Source organism: Bufo bufo, chromosome 4, assembly GCF_905171765.1.
Source record: "Bufo bufo chromosome 4, aBufBuf1.1, whole genome shotgun sequence".
Lineage (NCBI taxonomy): Eukaryota > Metazoa > Chordata > Amphibia > Anura > Bufonidae > Bufo > Bufo bufo.
This window is the reverse complement of record NC_053392.1, coordinates 594,654,172-594,664,458: the sequence shown is the minus strand read 5'-3', so window position 1 is coordinate 594,664,458 and position 10,287 is coordinate 594,654,172. Positions and strand designations below refer to the sequence as shown.

Below are 10,287 nucleotides of genomic sequence, written 5' to 3'. Positions count from 1 at the left end.
ATTCATAGATGTCTTCAACAACCTGGACAAATCTTTGGGGATTTGGAGCCATTTGCTGATACATTTTATGAAAGCATTTTTCAAGTGAAAATCCCTAAAAAAAAGAAATAAAAAAAAAAAGAGGAAAACTTTGTGTAAGGGTATGACCACAAGGATGCCTTGCTTAATTATTTTTGAACAACTTATTAACTCAAAAATTCAGCTGACACTGAGGAACAGCAGGTTACAAAAAGAGGTGAGGATGGTGCAGTTCAATCTTGTTATTACCAAACTGTGGTACTAAATTAGCTACTAAAGTTACCAGTGGAAATTTATTGGCCGAGAAACAAGATAAGATGACTGAGCCTGACCCAACTATTAAACACTAGTAGAAAAAAATCAAAGACTACATCCTAAAAAATACTGTCTACAATATCTAGAGATGTACAATTGGTTGCCCAAAGCCAAGGTGAAGAACAAGCTATTCCAATTGTTACTGTGGAAGATACATCATTAAACTTACAAAAAATTAATTTGAGTACTGAAAATTGCGAAGACTTAAACATCCGTAATACAGAGCAAGTGCACATATCTGTCCCAACAGAAAATTTAGAATTGCTAATATCAGAATGTGTTGAAGATAAAGACGCACCAGATATACCAGTAAGCATCTTCCAATTATCTCAACATCCATGTTTCGAAATCTTTGATTCTGGTACAGCAAGTGATGATGATGATCTGCCTGATGGTCACGCAGATGGAGAGATTTTGACTAACATTCCTTGTTTTTGAGACTTATGAAATTGTCTTGCCAGCTTAAAGGGCTTCTGTCACCCCCAAAACACAATTATTTTTTTTGGGCTTGTTAAAATCCTTATTTTATGACTATTCCCTATATAGGGCTCTTACCTTTGTCTATGGCTTAGTTTCCTTAAAAATCGATCTTTTAAAATATGCAAATCACTTCACTACCAGCAAGTAGGGCGTCTACTTGCTGGTAGCCGCCGCAAAAAACCGCCCCCTCCTCCTGTTGATTGACAGGGCCAGGGAGCGCTCTCCTCCTCCGGCTGGCCCTGTCAGCATTTCAAATACCGCGCCTGTCTTCATTCGGCGCAGGCGCTCTGAGAGAAGGAGGCTCGCCTCCTCAGCACTCCCTCAGTGCGCCTACGCCGATGACGTCTTCTCTTTCGGTCAATCAACAGGAGGAGGGAGCGTTTTTTTGCGGCGGCTACCAGCAAGTTTTTGGGGTCTTTAGGCTCCGTTACGCTCAGTTAGGTCTCGTTTATCTGCAGAATCCATCCTTTCCATTCTCCTGCTCCTCAACGGAGCCGGAGAACGGAAAGGAGAAACGGTGATGTGAACAAAGTCCTTACCTTGACCTATTTACCACTTGTAGCTTCTTTTAACCTCGGTAACAGTGCAAATCAACATTATGTTTAAATTATAAAACAAATAACCATGTTAGCTAGTAATATCACAAAAAAAAAAAAAAAAAAATAGAATTAACAATGCAACTAAACAATGGAATTAAATAAACATTATTAAACCTTATAATTCGTAGAATACAAGTGCACATTTCCCATTCCAATATGGAGAATAGGGAATCTAGTACCAGTGTTACATGGTGAACCTTATTATAATTCCTGTTAGGTACCAACTGTTGCAGTAGCAGACTATTATAAAAGAATACGTAGTGTGAAAACCATTAACGTAAAGTGCATAGAACTTTTACATAAAATAATAAATAAATATTTTAATTAACTTTAAACAATGAGTTTACGTGCTTTCTGAGCAGCAAAGGTCTTTGTAATGTTTGAAAAATCAAGACCTCGAAGTATATCAGATTCAGCAGACATTATAGATAGTTTGTTGAGACGGCTCTGGCTCATGGTTGTGCGTTGTAATTTTTTTTATCAATTTCATTTTTGAAAAAGATCTTTCACCTGAACTGTTAGTGATCATTAAAGTGAGGTCGATTTTTAAAGCAATTTCCGTGTTGGGAAAAGTATCTCTTACATCCTTGTCATTAATTGTACTGTACATGAATTGCTCTATGCTGCAATCGTCTGGTTTTTCATCCAGGAAAAGAGAAATGAATGACCGAAACTGAATTAGCTCATCACCAAATGTTGCGCCCAGATCATGCTTGTAGAAAGCAGACAACTTTTCTGCTGCAATTTTAATGGATTCAGAGTCCATCGCTGGAAAGTTTAGAAAGAAACCAAATAAATCACACACTTCACTGTAGGCTCCTAGGCCTCCTAAAAGTTTGTCAACACACGGGAGAAAGGCCTTAACATTAAAGGCCTCCTTTGGCGTTAACTGAGCTTCTTCACTGTGTCCATAGTCAAGTGGCTGCCGACGGACATTCCGGCGTTGAAGACGGCAGTGTTCCACAATATACTCCTCAGTATTTGCTAGACGCTTGCCAGCTTCTTCAAATGCATCAAATTTAGTACGCTGTTCATTAATAAAATCTTTTAACGATTTCAAAACGCCAACAGCAGCATTTAGGTTCCGCTGAACAGACTGCGGAGTTTTGCTGCTGCTGTTGAAACGATGCAAAACAGTGTTCCAGAATTCTGCAAAAATTTCTGTCTCAAGTTTTGCTTATCTGATCAAATAGTCCTTTTGCGGTATTACGGCACTCAGATTTTTCTTAAATGTCAGATGAAATTTCAAACAAAATCTCCATTATATCTTCATAGCCATGGACTAATGCTTGACAAGCATCTGCACGACTTGACCAGCGTGTGTCACTTAGCTTTTTTTGGCATGGACACAGAGAGGCCTTTTCTCGTCAAACTTGTCTTTAAGCTTCTTGTAGAGCCGAGTTGAACCAGTAAAGAATGTATAAAGTGCTTGTACAAAATTAAAAAACCTTACAGCCTCACTACACGAATTTGCAGCATCCTTTCCAACAAGGTTTAACGAGTGTCCAAAACAAGGTATGTACTTAGCATATTTATTCATGTTAATAATTCTTGCTTGCATACCCTTGTAGTGGCCAGACATGTTGCTTGCATTGTCGTAACTTTGTCCACGGCATTCTTGTATGGTAAGTCCAACACTATTAAGAAATGCTCGGAGCGCATCTGCCATTTCTTCTCCTTTATGCCCTGTTGAGGGTAAAAAAGTTACAAAACGCTCCACAGGTCGATTTCCTTCTAAGTATCGAAAAATCACTGTGAGTTGGTCAGTATGAGAAGAATCTTCAGCTGAATCCACAGAAACAGAGTAGTATTTTGCCATTTTAATACGGTGTAATGACCGGCGACACGCAAAGGGAGGGAAATGGGAAGGCCCTGTCCAAGGGAGAGGGAAAGGTGGTGACCCCTGACTCACCTTGAGGCTGGCACCTGACGTCCCTAGACGGGTTCCTCACCCGTACGCCGATCACGTGCCTAAACCCTGGCTTTCCCTAAGATGAGCCTTATGTAGTGAACAGGACGGTGGGATCACTAGTCCGCACCACTGACACTAAGAGGAAAACACCAAGGAGAGGACAGACAATACAGACAAAACATATAATCCCAGGTGGGCGACAACAGCAAACAAAAAAAGCCCAACAGGGATCCGGAGGGTAACGTACTGGAACAACAACCAGGGAACACAGCTACACAGCTCCAGTGGGTCAGTATAGAAGTCCAGGCAGGAAGTTCTATATCTGGCAACCAGAGAAGTGGGAGAGGGGAATATAAGGAGGTTAGGAGTGCTGGACAAGAAACAGCTGAGGAGAAGAAGCTACGGATCCCTGAGTGAGCCAAAAAGGGTTGCAAGGCAAACCCAGAAAGCTACCATTAAGAAACAGCCCTATCTTTATACATAGAGCGCGCAGCCACCCGCTGCGACTTCCTGACCCCGGGTATAACGGAGTCAGGCGTGGCTCTTGACACCCTCGTGACATACGGTTGATGACAACTTCTAAGATCTTACCCCCAGTAATCTGTATGAGTTCCTCACAGACATTTGCTGATAAATAACTTATACATCCTTTGCCTTTGCCTGACAGTAATTCCAAAATACCGAGATAGTTGCCAATAGTCTGATCATCACCTCTAAAAGCCAATCCTCTCTCAGCAAGAAAAATGATGACACTAAGCAAACGTTTTACTAGGTTTTGCCCATAGGTGGTCAGCTCTTCAATCTGCTGTTGCATTTTATAGTCAATCCGACCTTCCAGTTTTGAAAATTTGGCTGTATCAATCACAGCGTGTATATGATGTTGAGACTGTTCATGGGATGAAATTCGTTCACTGGCATGTTTCCAGTCGCTGAAGCCATCACTGCAAAATGCATTTGTTGATGAACTAAATAATTTGCAGTCAGAACAGTATATTCGGCCTCTGTTATATGAGTGACAAAGCCACTTTCGTTCAACTTTGTCCCCATTGGGACAGTTCCGAAAAAACATATCTGCTGTACAGCAACGTCCATCTTTTATTGATTTTTGAAGTCCTTCATTGCGCAGTTGTTCCAGAGGTTTTCTTACTGAGAAATTTCCATTTTTGGACCAATACTCCCGCATTTCCAGAGTAGATGAGTTGGGCCACAAACCAATGTCAGTTTGGAAACCTGGCTTTTCCATGGATCCTGGCAGTATATCAACTGCTTCAGCAGTAGCGTCTTGCATTTCAACAGTATGGAAGCTAGGTTTTTCAACTTCCATGGGAACTGGAGTGGTTTGTAGTGGCATGGGCTGATTAGAAGAATCCACTGTGTCGGCTTCAGAGACATATTCAGCTTCACTTTGAGGATGAATCTCTTCCTGAGAACATCTACTTGCATGCTCTTGAGAAGATCCACAAGCAGAAGGCTGTGCAGAAGATCCACTTGTAGGTACAAGAATTTTTTTTTTGGAATTCTACATATTTTTTTCTTCCAACTCCTGCTTCTTCTTCCGCTTCTGAGCACCACTCAGAGGTTTGGACATGTTGAGGGCAGTCAGGCTCCTGAATAAATAAACGTGATTGACACTTCTAGTAAATAAATGTCCATAGAGTGAAAATGCATATATTGTAATAGGATTTTTGCATATTTCAAATTTTGATGTTACAACCAAGCATGCTGTTTAACTTATTACAGATGCAAAGTTCCCACAGAAGGCATCTAACGAGAGCAGCAGCGCCACACCAATCCGCTTCCTCCTCTTGCTCTTCTTCCATGCTTTGTCTTCTGTAGCTGTGCTCATGACTGTTGCATGGATCTTATCTCTGACGGGTTAAGACTCCAGTGCATGCGTGTATACACGCAAGAGTAAATGTGCACGCCAGTGAAGCTTCCTCTTCTTTCATCAAACGATTTCGTCCAACATTAATACAGCGCAATGTGAAGTGTATCAGTGTATCGCACGGCTCCAAAGAAATACAACTCACAGTGATGTGCGATGTGCAAGTACATCACAGATCACATCATAAATACAATGCACAGGAATGTGCAGTGTGTGAGTATATCATAGCCAACCCACTGCTTTCCCATAGGGAAGCATTGGGAGGCTATTGTGCATGCGTGGCTTCATAGAGATGCTTCGAATCAATGCATTTCTATGGGGAGTGTTTAGCGTGAATGCCAGTGACGCCTCTAGTGGCCGTCTGATGAGTGGCCGTCTGATGAGTGGACACTAGAGGTGTTCCTTGGCAGTAATGTAAATACTGCCTTTTTTTCTGAAAAGGCAGCGTTTACATTAAAAAGCTTGCAGAGACATGCTATAGACACCAGAACTACTAAGATTAGCTGCTGTGGTTCTGGTCACTATTGTGTCCCTTAATATAGAGGGGGGGGGGGGGAAGAATCAGCACAAAAGTATCAAATAAAATGGCTGTATCATTATTATTCGAAAAATAAAAAAAAGCACAACTTCTGACACAAATAAATAGTATTTTGCAGATTCCTTTTTTTTTATTTTTTTTTTACAATGTGCAGATAAATCAGTACTACTAACCCCTCCACCCCTCCCTCCACCTTCTCCATCCCCCCTCCCTCCCCCTTCTGCAGTAGTGTATGGTTGCTAATCACTGCAGTATTATTTATTTAGGGACTGTAAGGCCTCATGCACACGACTGTGCCGTTTCTTGCGGTCCGCAAACCGCGGATGCGCAAAAAACTGAAGCCGCTCGTGTGCCTTCCGCAACTTGCGTAACGGAACGGGCGTCCTATTGTAGACATGCCTATTCTTGTACGAAAAACGGACAAGAATAGGACATGTTCTATTTTTTTGGGCAGGGCCACGGAACGGAGCAACGGATGCGGACCCAAACAACGGCCGTGTGCATGAGGCCTAAGCACAATGCAGTCTCAGGAGTGGTCCACACCACACCCCTGCCTTGCAGCCTCACAGGAGTACAGGACCAGTATCTGTACACGTATGTATGGCATAATTGGGATGCACATCACACATGACATGACAGAGGTCTTTACCAGGCTGCAGGCCAGCAGACACATTATTATTGCCACATGTGTCACGTGCCACTACTGACTGTACAGCCATTCAGAGTTCAGACAGTTCACAGTTCCACTTCCTTCAGAAAAGCGAGCCTGCCGTGCACTCCAGCGACTTACAGATAGAGGCAGTGGCGTTGCTATGGCTGGTGTCACCCTTTGCTCAGGGGGGCCCTCATGGTGTGGACTGGACTGGTCATTTTTACTAAGGAATATAGTTTAACCGTTTATGTGCAAAAGAGAAAAAAAGAGGTCACTAAGTCAGCTCCAATCAGATATCTGCACATAGACCCAGACTCTTGGTCTATGTGCAGATATCTGATTGGAGCTGACTTCTTATTTTCTCTTTTGCACATAAATGGTTAAACTATATTCCTTAGTGAAAATGACCAGTCCAGTCCACACCATGAGGGCCCCACTGAGCAAAGATTAATAAATGTGGCCCCAGGCCACAGTTCAGCAGCAGACAGAGAGAACCCAAACCAACCCCTTATGTCTCCTGGGGCCGTCTGTCTCTATAATAATCCCCCACTAATTTATGAATGGATCTGGGGTTAATTATTAATTCGGTGACCTGACCGGTCTAAATTTCTAATATAAAATAAAGTCAATATGCGTGCTTTTTGCTTTACCTACCGAGTCCTCCCCTCCTAGCGCGGCAGTGGCAGGTCTGGCTGTGTAAGGTAAGGTGAGTGAGTCACTGGTGGTCTGGTCACGTGAGGCCGTGACTCACCACCAATCCCTTTAGCTCCGGAGGCGGAGACTTAGTCCCTGCTGCTGGCTGCGGTGAGTCACACACCCCATTTTACCACGTGACGGCGGGGCGCCGACGTGCTTGCTAACTAAGCAGCGCAGTTGTAAGTTGTTCTGAGGACTGCTGCGCTGCTGCATAGTGAATGGGAGTCGGGACTCTGGAAACGGAGCTCCCTTGGGCCCCCAGGAGCAACTGGGCCCAGGGCAGCTGCCCCTTTTGCCCTACGGCAAAGACGGCCCTGCAGGCGATAGTAGATTGGGTTGCTGACAGTGGCTCCAGTTCATTCTCATTGTCTCCTACCCAGTCTCCTGCTGAAAGATCACAGTTGGCACCTGCAGCCGATGTCCATCAGTCTTTCACTTCACCCCCTTGCAATCAGCCAAGCAGTCTGAGCCCCAAGTCATGCAGCAGTCTCTTCTGCTTTTTGATGACTCTGCTAGCAAGGTTCTCGGGGCCATCCACCTAGCCCTGCCCCAGAAGTGGAAGAGATTGAGTGCACCGATGCCCAACCACTTATCTTTCAAGATGAGTACATGGGAGGACCATCGCAGCACGTCTCGGATGATAAAACACAGGTGCCAACTGCTGGGGCTTTCTAAAGTGTGCAGACCGACAAGGAGGGACAGGGTGAAGACTGGGTGGAAGATGATGTGGAGGACGATGAGGTCCTCGACCCCACATGGAATCAAGGTCATGCGAGTGACCTATGTAATTCGGAGGAAGAGGCGGTGGTCGCACAGAGCCACCAGCACAGCAGAAGAGGGAGCAGGGTGCAAAAGCGGAGTGGGCGTCCTCTAGACAGTACGCCTCCTACTGCCCACCGCAGCAAGGGACCGAGCACACCAAAGCCAGCTCCAAGGAGTTCCCTAGCGTGGCAGTTCTTCAGACAATGTGCTGACGACAAGACACGAGTGGTTTGCACGCTGTGCAATCAGAGCCTGAAGTGAGGCATAAACATTCTCAACCTAAACACAACCTGCATGACCAGGCATTTAAGTGTTAAGCACGAGCTGCAGTGGAGTAGACACCTCAAAAACCAAGAAAGGTCTCTGGCTCCTCCTGCTTTCTCTTCTGCTGCAGTCTCGGCCTCTTCATCCACCTCTGGAGTGACAGTGCCACCTGCCACCCCGCAAACAGAGGATCTGCCAGCAACACCAACACCTGGGTCACCAAGCATCTCCACAATGTCCCACGGAAGCGTTCAGCTCTCCATCTCCCAAACACTGGAGCGGAAGAGGAAGTACCCCCTGTAACGGAACGCCTAGCCCCCCGGCCGGGTACCTCCGTTGATAGATGCTCCTAGTGCTTCCAGAGGACTCCAAGCACTCCACTTGAAACCGTCAGCACTGCAGACCCCACGAACCGCCAAAGCTTGGTGGAGGTATCGCCGTCTCCTACCCACCCTGGACCTACGACAAGGCTCCAGGCTCCAGTGGGTTAACCTCTCCTAAATGCAGAGAGCAGGAACCATGAACAAGCTCTTACAAGAGCTTATACTCAGGGGAGTATTGTGATATAGCAATCCCCAAGAGTGTAGTTATCCCATTCCCCAAACATGAGCCAAAACTTCATGAAGGTATAAAAACAGGAACTCTCTTTATTTGAACACACAAGCATTGATTTATACAGATCTTCCAACAAGTTTACCTCCCACAGGGTTTTGTAAAAACAGCCAATCACATGCATTTACAGTATTCAAACCTTCCCAGCAATTGTACACAAAATCCCCTTCCCTCTGTCTGTAACGCAATCAACAAAATACAATGAGCATTGTCTGTGACACAATTAACTCACACACTGGCATTGTCAGAGACGCAATCAACAAAATACAATTACCAAACGTAATGGGCTAACTTAATCACTCACAGACAGAAAACACACATTTTTCCCCAAAACACAGAAAACACCCCAAAACCCCACATATCCCCATAATGTATACATCCATGGATAGCTCTGATCTGGGTGAACAACATATCCAAAAATCACCCAGATCCGAGCAGGGGTTCCCGAATTCCATGGAAGTCACATTTGGCCGGCCGCAAGCATGGCTTTCCTGCCCAAAACAGTTCCACAGATTTAAGCTGTGCGGCCGGTCTGTCTTCTCCTTCAAAGATAGTATGGGGCAATAATCCTGGGGCAAGAGGCTAGTAGCCAGGCCCCTCCAAAACCCATACTGCAGCGCAATTGCTCATTCTTGTATTTTGGATATGTCCCACTCTTTTGGAGTGTACCCTAATTTTTAAAAATAAAATTAAAACCAAAAACCTGTGTTGGCTACCTCGTCCTCTTCCACCGCCGCTTCCACCTACTCCGCTACGTCCACCGCCTCCTCAAAACTCCTACTTCATATGGAACTCCACCTCATAAATCAAATTTTGTTTTTTATTTGTACGTATTTTATTTTATGTCATTTCACCACTGGTATACCTATTAGACTGTTAAAAAAAAAAAAAATGTCAGTTACATTTTCGGGTGAAATTCACCAATTTTTGGGTGTGATGTACCACTGCTATTCCTACTAGACTGGAAAAAATAATAATAATAATAATTTGTCAGTTACATTTTCGGTTGAAATTCACCAATTTTTGTGTGTGAAGTACCACTGCTATACCTAATAGACAGGTTAAAAAAATATATAAATTTGTTAGTTACATTTTCAGTTGAAATTCAAAAATTTTGGGGTGTGAAGTACCACTGCTATACCTAGTAGACAGGTAAAAAAAATTGTCAGTTACATTTTCTGGTGAAATTCACTAATTTTTGGGTGTGATGTACCACTGCTATACCTATAAGGCTGGGGTCACACGGGCGAGATTTCCACGCGGGTGCAATGCGCGAGGTGAACGCATTGCACCCGCACTGAATCCGGACCCATTCACTTTTATGGGACTGTGCAGATGAGCGGTGATTTTCACGCATCACTTGTACGTTGCATGAAAATCGCAGCATGCTCTATATTGTGCGTTTTTCATGCAACGCAGGCCCCATAGAAGTGAATGGGGCTGCGTGAAAATCGCAAGCATCAGCAAGCAAGTGCGGATGCGGTGCGATTTTCACGCACGGTTGCTAAGATGAAAGTCTATTCACTATATTATTTTCCCTTATAACATGGTTAT

General features: G+C 44.2%; 1 pseudogene; it reads right to left on the bottom strand.

Moving 5' to 3' along the window:
• Positions 1-2,638: 2,638 nt before the first annotated feature.
• LOC120999323 lies at positions 2,639-3,237 on the bottom strand (annotated as a pseudogene).
• Between the last annotated feature and the right edge of the window lie 7,050 nt (positions 3,238-10,287).